Source organism: Vombatus ursinus, unplaced genomic scaffold, assembly GCF_900497805.2.
Source record: "Vombatus ursinus unplaced genomic scaffold, bare-nosed wombat genome assembly UNPS02014864.1, whole genome shotgun sequence".
Taxonomy (NCBI): domain Eukaryota; kingdom Metazoa; phylum Chordata; class Mammalia; order Diprotodontia; family Vombatidae; genus Vombatus; species Vombatus ursinus.
In genome coordinates this window covers 8730653-8747776 of record NW_020954642.1, presented here as the reverse complement: position 1 = coordinate 8747776, position 17124 = coordinate 8730653, and positions in this window count along the sequence as shown.

Below are 17124 nucleotides of genomic sequence, written 5' to 3'. Positions count from 1 at the left end.
GGAGGGAATCTACCCTCTGAGGCCTGTCCAAAACAATTGGGGAGGGTAAAGGAAGTACTGTTCCTAAGTCTTGCTGAGAAAGAACTTTTCTCTCTGTTCCTCCAGGCTATGTAGACAAAACTCTACAATCTCGATGACAAATAGTTATTCAACTTTTTTTGATTACTTCTAATGAGGGGAGACCCATTACCACCTGGAAACTCATTCTACTTTAGGAAAGTTGGGAAGGCTACTGTAAGGAAGGCTTTCCTCTTACCCCTTATGTCAAACTTATATTTGCCTCAGTGATTTCCACCCCAGTTTTATCCCCCTGGGGTCAAGAAGAATAATTCCTTTTCCACTGGCCCCTGGCTCAAATGCCAAGAGTTTAGCTTGAACTGACTGGTCATCTAAGTCAAATTGGTCAACTCCATTTGCTGTTTATTTTTAACAAAGCTGAAATCTTTATTCAAAATTGTTCAATTACCTATAGATACAGATATAAACAAAGACATCTTTGATCCTTATTGAACCTGTTACATGCCCTTGTATTAGCTCTGTGTTCTGCATAACAAGGCCCTCATCTCTATCAAGTTAACTTGGTGAATGAACATTTGTTCTGTGCCTAATAATATACAAGCAATTATGAGAGAATCCATAAGAAGTGAATTCCTCTGGTGATGAAAGGGAGAAAAAATATACATGCACAGTCATAGCAGTGTTTCAAGAGGCAGTTCGATATAGTATAAACAGTTTTGGACCTGGAGATATACAATGTTTAAGCAAGTCCAAGATCCTTGCTAAAAGCCCTTGTGACCTTGGACAAGTCATGTCCTTTCTTTAGGCCTTAATTTTCCCCACTATAAAATGGTGATAATAAAACTTGAACTACCAACCTCACAGGTTTTCTGTGAAGAAATCACTTTATTAACTTTAAAGAATTACATGAATTAATAATCACAAGAAACCCTGTTTATAGTGCTCAAAATCCAGGCATTGTGCCAAGCACTAGAGATCAGAGGAAAGGCAAAACCAGTCCATGACCTAAAGGAGCTAATATTCTAATGGGAGACACTCTCTATCTCCCAATTTCTGGACATTTTCATTCGTTCATCTCCATACCTGGAATGCTTTCCCTCTGCACCTCTTCTTCCTGGCTTCCTTCAAATCCCAGCTAAAATCTCACTTTCTAAACCATTATATTTTTTTTTTCCTGAGGCAATTGGGGTTAAGCGACTTGCCCAGGGTCACACAGCTAGTAAGTATCCAGTGTTGGAGACTGAATTTGAACTAAGGTCCTCATGACTCAGGGTTAGTGCTCTATACACAGTGTGACCCAGCTGCTCAATGTCCCCTTCAATGTTACTGCTTTCCCTCTGTTTACTTTAAACCTAGCCTGTATCTATCTTTTGTACACATTGTTTACATGCTATCTCCCCCAGAAAAAAATGTGAGCTCCTTGAGAGCACAAACGGATTTTGTCTTTCTTTAACTATAGCACTTAGTACAGTGCCTAACACACAGTAGGTGCTTAATAAATGCTTGTTGACTGGGACATCATGCACACAGTTATATACATAAGTATAGATTTAGGGCCAATTGGAGGTAATCTGAGGGAAAGCACTGGATTAAGGAACGAGGAAAGACCTCTTCAGTCCTAGAATTTGAGTAGTGTTGAAGGAATAGGGGGAATCCAGAAATCAGAGACAAGTATTTCCAGAATGGGGCAGAGGATTACAATGGCATGAAGTGAAGAGAATGTCATGTGTCAGGGTAAGCAAGAATGCTGTGAACAGCTACTATTACCTATCTTGAAGGGCTGTTATGAATATCAAATGAGATAAGCATGTTTCAAGTTTCACATAGATACGTCATTTAATTTTAAAAATTCATGTAAAATGACATATATAAAGTGTAAAACTGTGACAGTGTAAAACTGAATATATTATTATTGGGTGGGTATAAGCTAAAAGATTGGTGTGAGATCAATGAAGGAAAGATTCTTGAAGGAAGTGAGCTTTAAGCTTGGCCTTAAAGGATGCCCTGAGGATGTTTATGTAACTTTACACTTACTTCCTACATCAAAAAAATTCCTGGATCTGAGATTTCAAAGTCATGGTTAATCCCTCCTGGAACATGCATTGCAATCCTTCTTATGGTTTTGCAGTGGGTCTTTGGGAGCTTTTGTGGCCAAAATAATTCATTACTCTACAGCCTATTCCATGTTTCTTAATTAGCCTCTCTGCTCTTAGCTAGGCTGGTCCTCAGATAATAGCTAGAGCTGGGCTGACAGTCTTCAGGAACACAAGACAACCTCATGCCATGAGAAAGTGTCACAGGACTCAAATAATGATGTCCTTTCATCTGGTAGAGGGTAATATGTTTTTTTTTAAAAAACATGCATTCTAGACCTTATGCAGATTTTTGGTCAGTTTCTAATTTCTTTTGAGTTAGGGTTTGGAAAGGATGTGGTGACTGACAATTGATAGTAATTGGTAAGATTGCCTTACTATCCTATCCCTATTAAAGAAGGGAAGACTTTCTTAAGTGAGGGTCGGCTATGAAATCTGCTGTGAATGAATCAAGTGAAGTCAACAAGCATTTATGAATTATCTACTATGTGCCAGGCACTGTGCTAGGTGCTAGGCATACAAAGAAAAGCAAAAAGAATCCATGTTCTCAAAGACCTCATGTTTAATGGACAGATATGGGGATATGTTGGAGCCAGCTCTAACTTTTCCATTATTTTATTTGTGTGTTTATAACTCCGAAATGGGCCATATCAGAGCATGTTTTATTGTTTTGTTGGTTGTTTAGATTTAAGAAAGCATTAATAATGCATATTAAATTTAAAAGTGTGTGCATGTGTTTTATTTATTGTTTGCAGAGATCCTAGTTGTTAAACATTTGCAATCACTCCCCTGGGGAGACAACATGCAAACAACTTTGGAAAAATAACACATACATACATACATACATACATATATATATATATGTGTGTGTGTGTGTGCATATATATATACATATATATATATACACACAAGATAAATCGGAGGTAATCTCAGAGGGAAGGCACTAGCATGAAGGAGAATCAGGAAAGATTTTTTTCTTTTTTTTTCCAATATGTGGAACTTTACGGGGTAATTAAAGGAAGCCAGGGTATCCAGGGAAGTCAAGATGAAAAAAAAATGAGAAAGAAGGAAGAGAGAGAAAATTCCGGGCATAAGAGACAGTTTGTGAAAATATGGAGTATTTTGTGTGAGAAACAGCAGGGAAGCTAGTGTCACTAAATTGCAGAATACATGGAAGGGAATGAAGCATAGAAAGAAAGGAAGGGGCTAGGTTATAAGAAGGGTTAAAAGACAAATAGAAGATATAGACCTTACTTCAGTAAACAAAAATGGCGAAATAAAAAACTATGGAGCCTCAAAGTTGTAAGGGACCTACTTCAGAGATCAAGTGTTATTCCAGTCTTATTCTTGCCCTTAATTGGCTGTGATCTTGAGCAGGCAGGTTCATCTTCCTGGACTTCAGTTTCTTTCTGGAGGTTATCTAGTCAATCCATGAATTAACAATATTTTGCTTTACCACAAACCTGAGAAGTAACCAGTTATTTACCTTTTTTTTTGTCCCCCTTTAAGACCTCTAGTAAGGGAACTAATCCTACCACTCAAAGCAATTTATTACATTTTTGGATAACTCTAATTAATCATTCTAATTTGATCTCCCAGAGCTGTAATTTAATCGCACATTTCAAGGCCAGCTACAATTCCCCTTCAAGGCTCCAAAGTACATCAAGGAACTTAGGATACTTCTTCTTAACATTTCTCCAATTCCCTGACCAGTTGTGCTTTCCCTCAGTTTTTGTATCCTGTGACTAGAGTCCCAATTTCATTTAACAACTTAACACCATTTAGCTTTTACTAAGGAATATTTTCTTTCAAGATATGCAATAACAAAAGTACAAACATCTCCTCCAACCAACCTCAGGGCTGCGCCTTCCACTCTACCACCTCTGTCTCTGAGGAAATTAGGCTCTGACTTAGAACAGTTTCAACAAAACATGGATTCCACCAGTTATGGCATGACTGTCAGACCAGATGACTCCTTGTTTTTGGAACTGTTGGGTTGGATTGAAAAGGTCACTCTTTGTTCTTTGGACCATTGGAGCCAGGCCGACTAAATACCTAGATGGACTGGGACTCAGGGAATCCCATGCCTTGGATGGTTCCTAGAAGTTTGCTCTCCTGACATTTCTAAACTCATAAGGTCATAAACTCATTAATCTCTTTGACCTAAAATAAAAGATTCAAAGTTGGGGCAAAAAATTAAAGCTTATTTTTATGGACCATATATTAGCTTCAGAGGGAAGGAGGTCCAAGTATTCTCTCCTTACATCATCATATCTCACCAGATACTTTAAGTAAAGGAGTCAAACTAAGAATAGAAATCCACCAAAGCTCTCATCTACTACTGTTTTTTGAAGCTATTGACCCAAGGTAGCAATTGATTACCTATTGGCTAGGTACCAGTTGAAATGGTTTCATCTAATCACAAGTTTATCATAACAGAACCAGTTATAGAATATCTGTACATGCTTCAATATTTCTTGAAGTCACTTCAATTGCATGTCATCTTGACCACCACAGAAGCAAGTTCTGCAGCCCATTCCACATCAGATCAGCCAAACATGTTGATATAATCTGAATATCCAATTCCTCTCATACATTTACCTTGAGACATATTTGCTTCTCTGCAATTTCTGCCCATTTATTCCTAGTTGTGACCTCTAGAGCAAAAGGAATCAAGTCTAATCACTCTTCAATATGACATCTGTCATCCCTTCCCTCTACCCTAGTCTCCTGAATAAACAAGTCCCTTCAATCAGTTATGGTACAGTAGGGTATCTTATACCTTCATTCTTCTAGTTTCTCTCAACTAGATGCTACCCAGGTTATTAATACCCTTCCTATAGTATCTAGTGTTTTAGCTGCAATACAATGATCTTTCTTCTGAATTCAGCTTCTCACTGAAGCTTAGAATAGAATTAACATTTTTGGTTGCCATGTTATAGTGCTGACTCTTTTCAAGCTAGGGTTACATTAAGAAATCCACTTTTAAAATAAATTGTTTCCTAGCCATACCTGCCTCATCCTGCATTTGTGAAATTACTTTAGAACCCTAGTAGAAATTTATATTTATCCAATTAATTTTTATCTTATGTAATTCATTTATTCTTCGAACCTGTCAAGATCTTTTGTGGATCTTGGCTCTGTCATCCAGAATGTTAGCTATCCCTCTAAACTTCATGTCATTGGTAAAATTGACAAGCATGTCATCTCTATCTTTATTCAAGTCACTGACAAAAATGTTGAACAGTGCAGGGCCAAGTCAAGATCCCTGGGGCTCTACACTAGATTACTTCCTCCAGGTTGACATTGGCAACCCATTAATAACTATTTTTGGGTTCTGGTAATACAATCATTTCACAATCTACCTAATTTACTATCACCAAGCACATATGACTTCATTGTATCCACAAGCACAGCATAAGAAAATTTGTTTAACACTGCTTCTAGGTATACTCTGCCTAAGTCTTGAGCATTCCTGTGATCTATGAGACTAGATACCCTGTCAAAAAGGAAGTGAATTTAGTGTGGCATGACCTATTCTTGAAGAAGCCAGGGTGACTTCTAGGAACCTATTGTTCCCTTTCCGAATGCTTACATATTATCATTTTGTAAATTTGCCTAAAATTTTTTCTAGAAATGGGAGTTGAGCTCACTATGCAGTTATGAGATTCCATGATTCTTCTTTTTCTCTCTGTCTCTGTCTATATCTCTGTCTGTTTCTCTCTTTTTCTCTCTCTCTGTCTCTCTTAAATTGAGACAGTATTATCCTTTCTTTACTCTTCTGATACATTTTTTTCGTTCTCCAAGTTTTTCAAACCATTGATAACAAGTTAGCAATCACATTGGCCAATTTGTTCAGTCGCCTAAGAAAGTGTTGTCAAATTCAAATAGCAATGGAGACCACTAAGGATCCCTGATAGCCACATATTAACCTAGAAAACTACATTTTAATATTATCTATGATTTATTGTATTTTTATTTATTTTTAAAGTATTTTTCCAATTACATCACAAGTTAGTTGATTATTTGACCACATATTAATGTATAGAAGAGTTGACATCAACCTTATATTCATATATCTATCCAATTTTAGCTAGAATAATCTTTAGACTTTATACACAAAGTTTATTACAAAACCCATACTCCATTTATTCCCCATCCTGGTAAGACGTTTTTGGACATTCACACCACTAGCATAGTCTTTAAAAAACCAGGTTTGCCTTCTTGGGATTACAAGGCCTCAGTGGAGGTTAAGATTCTTACTACAGGTGAATGAAATGGTGGATTATTTGAAGCTGAAATTTTCATTATTCAGCCATAGTCTTGTAATGTAGCTTTCACCAATAACCTAGTTGGAAGAGATAATGAAGGAGAAGGAAACGGACACAGGCGGGTTTATCAGTTCTACCTGCTTAACATGTGGATAGAAAATCCATCCTAAGATGGAACTAATAAATCAAATTGGCATTCAATATAGCACCAAAGCACATATTCAGTGTAGAAAACCACCAGGGCAAATGGTTATTTCATATCATGCCACCTCCATCTCTATACATGTTTGAATGATATTGCTTATTCATTAATGTAGCATGGCTGATCAGGAGAACTCATTGATGAGACAACATCCTTTAGTCATTTTTTCTGGGTAGATTATTATTATTATTTTAAGACATCACCTTATGTTCAGAAACCAGTACCTAACTCAACTCAAGGAATACCCAACTTCTTAAACTCAGAAGGCAATTTCTAAGGCCAGAAAGATCTATCTCATGGTGGTTGCTTGGTTACTTATGTTGAAGCAATGGAACACAAAGCATGAGAGGCATCCAGGGATTTGAGGTAGAGTCTCAGGCTTTCCTTGGCTATTACATTTTCCTACTTCCATACTTATATAGTCACCATTGCTACTAAAGGAAGGGACTTCTCCCTTAATGAATGGCCAATGGAGAGTAACCCTTGGCTGTGATTCAACAAAAAGGACACCTTGAAAAGAAATTACAAGTGGTTTTCCTCACTTTTTTATAATCTAAAAACAAATGTCTTTTCCTGCTTAACAACCAATCCTCTTTGAGAAATTTCCTGGTCACAGAGACATGCTAGGATCAGCTAGTAGCCATTGTTTATACATGATTTTTAGGAAAGTGCCAGAGAATTCATCCCATTCCATATAGTCAAGGATGACCAGCTGCATGGGTAGTTCCCCAGTTCAGCAGACAAGGGAATTTCTTTTATCACTCCTATTACATTCATTCATTTATTCATAGTCATTATCACTCTTCTCCGTGTTGGACTGATGTGATATGAACATAAAGTTTGTGAAACACGTAACAAATATGATTAAGGATTTCTGCTTCACAATGGGTTGTCTGGTTCTTAGCTTTTTTCATTAAGATCAAGCATTCAGTGTAGATGAAATTTAAAATATTCTTTTCAAATTGTTTCGTTTACATAGACCGATTCTCATTGCCACTTTATAAATGCCATTCTTTAGCAAAAACCCATCTTTTGAAACAAAGTTAGTTCAGGAGAACCATAGATCATTACCTTATCAACTGCAAATTATATTTGAAGATAAGAGAAAATTGGGGATTATTTGCCTCACATTCAGAGGCATTTGGACAGACCCAGCATTTTATTTTATTTTATTTTGCTTAGAATTTTCCTCTTTTATCCGTTACCTTGTATTTTACTTTAAAATTGATTAAATGAATGCAACATTAAAAGATAAAACTACAACATCAAAAGGCAAAAACATGTCCCCAGTAATTACAAGGAAGAGTTTTTAGACTTTGTGAAATACAGGAGTTAATGAAACTTTTATACAAGGATTGTTTAGGCTTGATCCCTTAATGGGCAGCCATTTTATCACCCAAATTAGTTCTCAAAGGTCAAAATACAATCAATTATCTACTGAGCTTGCTCCTGTAATTGGCAGGATATGTTGGAAAAAAGCAAGGGGAGCTCTGATTTTTATTCCACAGTGGAAAACTGAAAGTCAGAGAGGATTAGGATGAACTTCAGAAGTATATCATGGATTGAAGTCTAAGATTAGAATGTACAGAGTTAATTGTGCCTGTAAGGTTTTACTCATAAACCCCCTCAGGTCGGGGATTCAGAAGAGTATGATATCACAGCTCTGTGTATATGTTTAAATACAGAAGGTTTTTAGAAATCACTCTTTATCTACTTTAATAGAAATAGTTTTAATGAGGGTCTGAGATTGTAAACACAATGACAAGAAGAAAAGAAGGGGAAATAAGACATTTGCGGAGAGGCATTGTAGACATATATTTGCTGTCCTGCTGCCCCACACTGCAGCAATGAGATCACTTATTATTTTGATCAGTTCAAATCAGAGATTTATTTCTTTCTGTTTATTTTTTTTAATTCATGCCAGACATTTGTTGACTTAAAACCTGGCATTCTGAAAACACTCTAGAGAAAAAAACATGGGAGAAAGTTGTGTTTCAGAAACATCTGGAGTAAAAGAAAAAGTCTTTGCACTGTTTATTTTCAGTCACCCTCTCCAATTCAATAATATTTGCTTTCTTGCTTTAATAAGGTGGGCCAAAAATAATGAGAATGCAAGCTGGTTTTACCTTGAGAAATGCTTCAGGGAAAACCATTCCTATGCTGAAGCTAAAAAGTGTGAAGTTTATCAAACAATTCCAGTATCAATTAAATCATCAATACTGTTTTAAAAGCATCACTAATCATCACCCCAGAAGCATTATGCCCCCAAACCAACATCTCCCTTGTAGCTTTCATGTAACATATATCTCTTTGAATTTCTCATGAGTGAACCATTAGGTTAGAGCCTCCAAACGATTTTCCCCATGAAATGTGATGTCATAAATCGATACAGCAAATAAATATAAAGCAGACTGGCAACAAGTTAAGGAAGGAGTGATAGTTGATGCCAATTCTTTGTTCAGTTTACTTTGTTTCCTATAAATTGGAAGAGAACTTAAAATCATAGGTTTAACAACTGAATGAGATGCCATATCTGACTCAATGTGACTTACTAGAATAAGCACTAGCTCAGAACCAAAACATTTGAGTTTAAATTTGAGCTCATGACTCTCAACAAATGATGTCACTTCCATGGGCTCCTTCTTCATAAAATGAAGGGGAGGTGAACTAGATAATCTTTAAATTCCATTTAATCTCTGAATTCTTAGTCTACAATCTGGACTATATTTTCTTCTCAATGTTGAAAGTAAATCAACCAATCTTTATGATGGGATGTGAGAGTTAAATGATTGTTTTAGGACTACTTTCTTCCACATAGCATAGGAAAAGTGAAGAAGTACAGAGATAGGCCTAAGTGTAAGGCAAAGTTTAGCACACAAAAAAAGGAACAGACATAAAGATGGACACTTTTGAATAAGAGTGTTGTTATTGTTGCCTGAATTTGTCTATTTATTTCAGAAAATCCACTGTTTATATTCTGTAGGCACTTATTTGTGATATGTGATTTTGTCAAATCACATTCATTAGCTCTATCTAATATTCATCCCACTTTCACTTCTCTTGCAGCCAGAGATCTGGGATAGCAAAACAACTTGAAAAATATAAGTATTTAGTACTTTTATTCACCTCAAGTCCCAGTAGGGATATATTGGTACACATATCTCTCACCCAATTTGACTTTTTGTCAGCACCAATGGAAGTACTGTAGGCCCTTCTTTTTTTTTTATTTTTTTCTCTTTTTCAGACCCTTCTAACAAATGAATATATACAATGTTGCTAGTAATGCCCTCTAGTTGACATATGACGTTCATTATTTTATCAATCAATCAACAAACATTTATTAAGTGACTACTATATGCAAGCAACTGTGCTAAATGCTACTGAGGATACAAAAAAAAAGCAAAAAATAATCTTTGCTCTCAAGGAGCTTACATTCAATGGGAGACAACATGCAAACAAATACGTTGAAAGTGAGCTATATACAGAATAAACTGAAAATAATTAACAGAGAGAAGGCACTGGGACTGAGGGGTTGGGAAAACCTTGCATTAAAAGAAAAGAATTTAGTTAGGATTTAAAGGAAACTAGGGAGGTCAGTAGGAGGAGCAGAGGAGGGAGAATATTCCAGGTATAGAAAATAGCCAAAGAAAATTCCCAGAGCTGAGAGATGGAGTGGCTTGTTTGTGGAATTGTCAGGAGGCCAATGTCATTGAGCACATGTTGGTTTTTAAGGTATAAGAAGAAAAGAAAAGTAGAAGGGAGTAGGTTATGAAGGTTTTGAATGCCAAACAGGAAATTTTGTATTTGATCCTTGAGGCAATGGGGGCGGGGAAAGTTTATTGAGTAAGAAGGTGATGTGGTTGAAACTGAACTTTAGGAAAATAATGTTGGTGGCTGAATGCAGAATGGATTGGAGTTGGAAGGAGATTAAGGCAGATAGATCCACCACTGATGAGTCATTGCAATAATTCAGGCATGGAGTGATAAAGGCCTCTACTAGAATGGTAGCCGTATCAGAGGAGAAAAGGGGTCACATTTGAGAGATGTTGCAAAGATAAAATCAACAAGCCTTGGCAACTGATTGGATAAAGAGGGGTGAATGAGTGATAATGAGGAGTCCAGGATGTAGATGAGGAATATTCTAATTTCTCTTGCTTCACTGGGGCTGTGTGATGGGAGAGAAAAAGCAAATAGTTGAGCTATTAAGGTAGAAAAGTCATGGGGAGGGGTGAACACGAGTGAGAATTTGAGAATGATACTGAGATTGTGAGCAAGGATATCAGTGAAGGGAGCAGTTCCTTTGAAAGCAAAAAAAAAAAGTTGAGAAGAACAGAAGGTCCCATGTAGTACTATAACTATAAATCTATTGTGTTTTCCATTCAACAGATTAAAAATTGAAGTAAGGAAACCAATTAAATAACATCCATCTACTTTACCCTTCATTTCTTCATACCCTTCATTCTACTCTTTCCTCAGGAAGAGATATTCACCTAATTGTCCTCATGTTACTTTTGATATTAATTGTGTTAATGTAGTATAACAAAAGTGAACACAGAGAACTCTAAAAATCAAATGATAGTTGCTTAAACAAGTCACTGAAATTTTATATTGCCCCTAGTGTAAGCCACCAGCTGCTTGTTTAAAAAAAAAAAAGGACCATTTGGTCAACTCCTATGAACACTGAGCAAAAGATGGCACTGTATTTCTATCTGTAACAGTAAACAAGATTTTTATTTTCTCCTTTACAAATAGGAGTCTCTGCCAGAAATATAAACAGAGAGGACATGTCATTGTATAAGGGATGTGACAGTTATCCTCATAAAATATCTCCATGTGATATTTCATCTTTTAACATTCAAATGGGACAAAGATTCACAATGGGAGCTTTTTGCTTGCCTTCCTTGAAAATGCTTGATTCTGTGACTCTACATCATTATGTGATACTGCAGTGGCCTTGGCAAATTCTTGGAATTATATTGAAAACATATTATGAATATTATTTTCAAATTTTTGATTTGGAGATCATAATACCAAAAACAGTGTCTCTTTGACAAATATGGAAGCTTAAAAAAAATCTTCATTTTTTTTTAAAATGTTGAAGACATCTTTTCAGCTATAGGCTTATGTATCTATCTTCCATTCCGGTATCAGTATTGAACCTCTTTTCATTAATGAGTCTTATTTATATGAATCCACAGAAGACTATATACCCTAATGAATGCCAACCGTGCCATCTTCTGAGATATTTTCAACTCTTAGTTCCCCAAAATTTAAGTTTATGATTTACTTACTATTGTCCCCTGGGAACTTCAGTTAAAATAAATGAAGGTTTTGGTAAGTCAAACTTCCTGAGAGATGTTCATTCATTCACTCATTCATAAATTCAAAGAATATAAATTAAATGATTATCAGTCATTGGGCTAAAATGCTAAAGGAGATTAAAAGATCATTAGGGCAGTGTCCCATTCTTCCAAGACGAGGAAATGGAAGTATGGCATGACAATATGTAATAAAGAAAAATAGCTGTATAGTAGCTGCAGTACAGAAAGGCAGCATGACATCATGGATAGAAGGTTTACCTTGAAATCAGGAAGATCTTGGTTCAAGTCTAACCTCTGACACTAGTTAACTTTATTACCAACTGATACATGGCTTAAACTCTCATTCTCCTTACCAGCTAAGGCTATAAGTTACAGAAGAAGAAATGGCAACCTGTTTCAGTAAGGGATATTTTTCACATCAGCAAGTTCGCTATGCCAATGAAAGGCACAGGTCTGACCCTTGTCCACAGATGCATACACACAAATACATACAGAGACACACAGAGACATACATGTGAGAAAATAATGCTAAATAGTAAAAGTGCATAAGGAGTTTCATTTTGTATCTTCAGGGTTTAATATATGGACTGGAACATAGAAGACACTTAAAAATATTTGTTGTGGTAGTTGCTGCTGCTACTCATGATGATGATGATGATGATGATGATGATAATGTTGATGATAACTATGACATTGGTGGTGTATGGATTCACAAGTGAGTTTATAAGCAATGACAGGTTATTCCCGGCTATAGCAGGAGTTATTAACTTGGCCTCCATTGTTAAAGGAGTTTTTAACCAAGTGGATTGTGAATAGATTTCAGGGTATCTGTGAGTTAGGAAGGAAAAAAAAACAAATTCACCTTTATTTTTGCTACTCTCTATGTGAAATTTGGCAGTTCCTTCAATAATTTGAAATCATTATTCTGATAAGGGGTCCTTAGGCTGCACTAAGATGACAGGGTTGTCTAAAAGTTAAGAACCCCTGGCCAACATATTCCTTCTTAAAATTGTTATCCTTTGTAACATCCTGCTATTTGTAATGAAGGAATAGAATAAAATAATTTCTAGATTCCTTCCCAGCTGATCCACCCACTATGCATCATTCCATTGCCCTGTGAGTTATTTGTAATTTAAATTTTCTCCAAGATCATGGCATTATATTGATTTGCATTGCTGTGCTATCGTTAGTTGGCTAAGGCAACCCATTAATTTTCTTTCACCTAGATAAAATGTTTTATTTGAAGGCTGTATATCCTGCTGGTTTACTTTCCTTTAAAAAAAAAAAAACAGCTACCTCTTGTCTTTAGTACTTTAGGGATATTATATACTTCTGACAAGTGAGTGAAAAATTACTTTATATCAGTCTTACAAATAGTTTTGGGAAAACTATTTTGCCTCCAAAATGTCATTAAGGCCTGTGAAGTCTACATTAACCACCCACATCATCCTCCATGCCTCTCCAAACTACCCACCCACCAAATAACATTTATACCACAACCACTAGCATGTCTCCTTACCCCATCTCGAAACTTATTGACAACTATCATTCCTTCCTACCCCTCCTCAGTTCTCTGGTGGCAGCACTGGATTATCGGGGAAGCACCCAAAAAAAATGTGTGTACTTAAGATGAGACAAACAAAAGACTATGCTGGGATCTTCATTCAGGTCAGTAAGGGTCAATGGATTATGTGGCATACAATGTAAATGTCAAATTCCAAGAGGTGAGAAAGGCGGCATGGAAGTACACTGAGTGAAGCCAAGATCTAATTCCAAAGAGTCAAACCATACTTGAAAAAGATTGTTTTTATTGTTCAGTCATTTTCAGTCATGTTTGACTTGTGAATCTTGTGACATCATATGGAGTTTTCCTTCTCTAATTCATTTTATAGATAAGGAAACTGAGGCAAACAGGGTTAAGTGACTTGCCCAGGATCACACAGCTAGTAAGTACCTGAAGCCGTATTTGAACTCAGGAAGATGAATCTTCCTAACTTTAGGCCTAGCACTCTATCCAGGGCACTACCTAGGCTACCCTGAGAAGGATTATATAAATACAGAATTTGTAGCTTAAAATTCTCACCACCGATCTTCTTTTCCCATATAAGGAAATTAAGGTCTAGAAACTTGCCCATGGTCATACCAGGAATAAATAATACAGTTTGATTTTAAATTCAGGCCCTTTAATTCTATTCTAATGCTATTTTTTACTATACCATTCTCAGGGAGAGGAGTTTGACTCTCTGAACAGAAATTCACATGAGAACATAAGAAAACACAGGAAGTTATATGCATAGTTTATATACTGGCATGGTCAATGGATGAGTCCTTTGTTTGTTTTAAGTGATACAGTGTTGTGTGATGGTAGCAGCACTGGACAGAGTTCTAGTCCCAAGTATCTCACTAAATCACCATCTGTCTTTTGCTAGATTTGTGGTGATTTTATTTGTCAACAGACAACCATCCAAAGCCCAGCCTAGCTAAATGAGGAGACTCCTTATCCATAAGTCAGACTCCATGATTGATTAATTGAACGAATGGTTATTTTAATTTTGCTAATAGCAAGTCATGAAGATGTTCTACCAAGACATGGAGGCATTATGGATGATGCGGGTGAATGAAGAGTCCATAAAGATCAAATTAGAGAGCCTTGACGTCTTCAAGGAATGATGCACAATAATGAATTGTGTCTCTTTTTTTTTTTCAAAGAATCAGGCCTGCTGCCATGACTGTAGAATTGGAGAATGTAGTGAGGTCAGAGTAGCATACCAGGAAACTCTAAATGCCATCAAAGCAAGGTTTCACACTGGTGAAGTTGAAAGCTAAGACTTTCACTGAGCATAAATAGAACATTTAAGTGTAACCAGGTACAGTTTTTAAGGGGCAAAAGAGAAACTGTAAAATTCATGAGGTGATTTGAATTTCATTGTTTACTTGTAAATCTATTGCAGTGCAGCTGGAGGGAAAAGAGCTCTTTGGAGTTTCACCTTAATCATTATACCTAGTTCACATTTCCTGCTGAAACACCATTTTTAAGGGCAGTTTTCAAGAGATTTCAGCAATGATTAAAATGATTTTTCAGGGCACACAACTCCAATTCTCTTTTTTCTCAGTGTAATCACCGAACAATAACATGTTTCTTAAACTGTCTTCTGAAGAGACACAGTTAGAACTCTTCCCAATTTTCCACCTTTTTTTCTTTTTTCTTTTTCCTTTTCAAAGTGCTAGCAGATTTTCTGGAAGGGTACTATCACCTTCTGTATTATTATTATTTTATTTCTGAGAACTTCAAACCGGTAAGTTTCAAGCCGATTGCAAATTTGTATACTGAAATTCTTTATGACTACAAATTCTTTATGACTACAAATTCTTTATGACTACAAATTGCATTATAGTTGCAACTTTAAATGGGTAAAAGGAGCTCCCTCAATGGAAGTTAACCCTGACAGAATCATGGATCTGTGAAGTCTCACCAAGCTTCTGCTCAAAAAAAAAAATCCACCAGCAGTTCTGTTTCCTAATACTTATCTGATTCAGTTATCATGGAGCTAACAGACATGTTAAGTAGAAAACCCTTTTCTAATCTGGCATAATTCCTCAGTGATCACTGTCATTGCATTTGATGCATGTTTAGATATTAATTGCACCAATTTCAGGCAGGATTAGGTAGAATACAAGGAACAAATCAGACAAACCAGGAAGAGAAGGTTTCTTAAGCTATTTTAGCAGCTTAGAAGAAAATTGTAAAATGTCAAGCTACAGAAATTGGCTCAGATAAATATGATTTGTCCTGAATTATTTCACTAAGCTCTTAGCCTTCCTGAACATTTTCAGTCAATCCTAAATACTTTAAATGCCAACAGTCATATTGAGCAGTTATGCTACAACACATAGAGAAGATTGAAAGCTGTTGTTAGTCTAGATGTGAATGAGGTTTTGTTTGTCTTCATTTAGACCCAGAGCTAAAGAATGGGACCTGTCATGGGAAGTGGGGTGGGGGGGAGATGAGAAATACTCTTTTATTTAGGAGCAAAGAGTTGATGGCTCTTCCTAATTACTTTCCTGCCTCCATTCTTTTGCTCATGTCACTTTTTTTTTTTATTCCAGCCCTGGTCTCAATAATAAAAAAATTAAAATTTGAATGGGACTTGAATATAAATCTAATCTGATCCATCCCTGAAAAATAATCGCCACCCTCAAATAAGCCTGGATATTTGTAGGCATTCTACATTGGGGCAATTCTAATGGTTAGAAAGCTTGTTCTTATTTCAAGCCTTAGTCACTTTTTTAATTATTATTTTTATTTTTTTATTTTTAACGTGTATTTTTAAAAGTTTGGGTTCCAGATTTTCTCCCTTCCTCCCTCCCCACCCACCTTCATTGAAAAGTCAAGCATCTCAATACAGGTTATAGATGTGTAGTCATGCAAAACACTTCCATAGTAGTCCTGCTGTGAAAAATTAAGTATATTTCCCTTCATCCTATCCTACCCCCCATTTATTCTATTCTCTCTTTTGACCCTATCCCTCCACAGAGGTGTTTGCTTTTGATTATCCTCTTCCCCAGTCTGCCCTCCCCTCTATCAACCCCCAGCTCTCTTGTCCCCTTCCCCTCTTATTTTCCTGTAGGGTAAGATAGATTTCCATACCCCATTGTTTATGTTATTCCCTTCTTAAGCCAAATCCTATAAGAATAAGATTCACTCATTCCCTGCCACGTTCCCCCATTTCCTCTCTACTGTAAAAGCATTTTCTTGTCTCTTTCATGTGAGATATTTTACCTCATTCTACTTCTCTCTTTCTCCTTCTCCCAGTATAATCCTCTCACCCCTTAATTGTATTTTCCAGATATGACCCCTTCATCTTCAATTCACCCAGTGCCCTCTATCTATCTATCTATACTTACATATAATTTTTCCCTCCCACTACCCTAATACTGACAAAGGTCTCATGAGTTACAAAGATCATCTTTCCCTGCAGGAATGTAAACAGTTCAACCTTAGTAAGTATCTTATGATTTCTCTTTTCTGTTTACCTCTTCCATGTTTCACTTGAGTCTTGTATTTGAAGGTCAAATTTTCTATTCAGCTCTGGTCTTTTCCACAGGAATGCTTGAAAGTCCCCTATTTTATTGAATGACCATTTTTACCCTGAAGGATTATACTCAGTTTTGCTGGGTAGGTGATTCTTGGTTGTAATCCTATCTCCTTTGCCCTCTGG